Raw genomic sequence first — 2,043 nt, forward strand, 5'->3', positions numbered from 1 at the left:
TACAAACTCTGTCCTCTTAATATCTCACTTTTGAAGGCCTCCCACTTACTAAGCTTACTGTGCCAGTAAACAACCTAATCCACACCTGCCAGATCCTTTCTAATGCCAGTAAAACCGGCCTTTCTCCAATTCAGAATCCTAACCTGAGAACCACTCCTATCCTTCTCCATAATTATCTTGAATTAATGGAATTATGATCACTAGATACAAAGTGTACCCCCACACACACTTCTGTCACCTATCCCATCTTATACCCTAATAGGAAATTCCAGTCCTGTACTCAGTGGTCACCTTTTAGGAACCTCCTGTAGCTAATAAATTAGCCACTGAGTGCATGTTTGTGGTCTTCTGCTGCTGCAGCCCACCCACATCAAGGTTTGGTGTTGTATGTTCAGAGGTTCTCTTCTGCACACCACTGTTGTAATACGTGGTTATTTGAGTTACTTCCCCTTCCTGTCAGCTTAGTCATTTTCCTCTGACTTCTATCATTAACAATGTGTTTTTGCCCACAGAATTGCCACCATTCATTGGATGTTTTTGGTTTTTCTTTTGCACCATTCTGTGTAAGCTCCAGAGACTGTTGTGTGTGAAAATCCCAGGAGATCAGCAGTTTCTGAGATACTCAAACTGCCCCACTCCACCCCACCCCACCAATAATGATTCTGTGGTCAAAGTCACTTAGATCACATTTTTCCTCATTCTGATGTTTGGGGAGCAAATGAACCTTTGACAGTGCATGCTTTTATGCACTGAGTTGCTGCCACAAGACTGGCTGATTAGATATTTGCTTCAATGAGCAAATGAAACTAATAAAGTTGAAACCGAGAGTATATTGATTAAGGAAACTTTCTTGAATACATTTGACAAACTCTATCCTATCCAGTCCTTTTACAGTAGGGGAGTCTCAGTCAATGTGTGGAAAAGCTGAAATCACCTACTATGACATTATTTTTCTTGTCACTGTTTGCTATCTCTTGACAAACCTGCTCCTTTACATCCCACTGACTACTGGCTGGTCTACAATATAATCCCATTAACGTCGTCATCCCTTTCTTATTCCTCTGTTTCACCATTTAGCCTCGGTAGATCAGCTCTCCAGTCTGTCCATTTTGAGCACTGCCATGAAATTTTCCCTGACTAATAATGCCATCCCTCCACTTAATATCATGTCTAAAACAATTGAATCCTGGAACACTGAGTGGCCAGTCCTTCCCCTCCTGCAACCAAGTCTTATTAATGGCTATGTTGTCATAGTTCCACAGGCTGACCCATGCTTTATGATTCATCTGCCCTACCTGAAATTGAAATGGACACAACTAGGAACATTATTTCCACCAGCTCAGCCTTTCAATTCCTGTCCTTGTATGTAGGCTTAACAACATTTTGCCCTCTATCTACCCTGGCACTCTGCAACTCTAGTTTAATCACCCCCTGCCACCCCATACAACACTAGCAAACCATCCCGCATGGATATTAGTCCCCCTCCAGTTCAGGTGCAAACCACCTCATCTGTACAGGTCCCACTTGCCCTAGAATAGAGCCCAACAATTCAAAAATCTGAAGCCCTCCCTCCTGTATCATCTCCTGAGCCGCGTGTTAAATTGTATTACCTTCCTATTTCTGGCCTCACTAGCACATGGCTCTGGTTACAATCCTGAGATCAGACTCTGGAAGTCCTGTCCTTCAACTTAGCACCTAGCTTCCTGAACTCTCTTTATGGGACCTTGTCACCCTTTCTACTTGTCATTAGTACCAGCATGAACAACGACCTCTGTTGGCTCACCCTCCACTTAAGAATGCTATGGACTCTATCAGAAATGTCCCTGCACCTGGCAACTGGAAGGGAATGTCCAATCCAGGAATCTGGTTCTTCTCCACAGTATCTTCTGTCTGTTCCCCTAACCAACGAATCCCCTATCATGATTGTTCTCCTCTTCTCCCCCTTCCCTTCTGCGTCGCTGAACCAGACGCAGTGCCAGAGACCTGGTTACTATGGCTTTCTTCTGCCAGGTTGTTTCTTCCCCTCCCCCCCCCCCATCCATC

Source organism: Mobula hypostoma, chromosome 10, assembly GCF_963921235.1.
Source record: "Mobula hypostoma chromosome 10, sMobHyp1.1, whole genome shotgun sequence".
Classification (NCBI taxonomy): Eukaryota; Metazoa; Chordata; class Chondrichthyes; order Myliobatiformes; family Myliobatidae; genus Mobula; species Mobula hypostoma.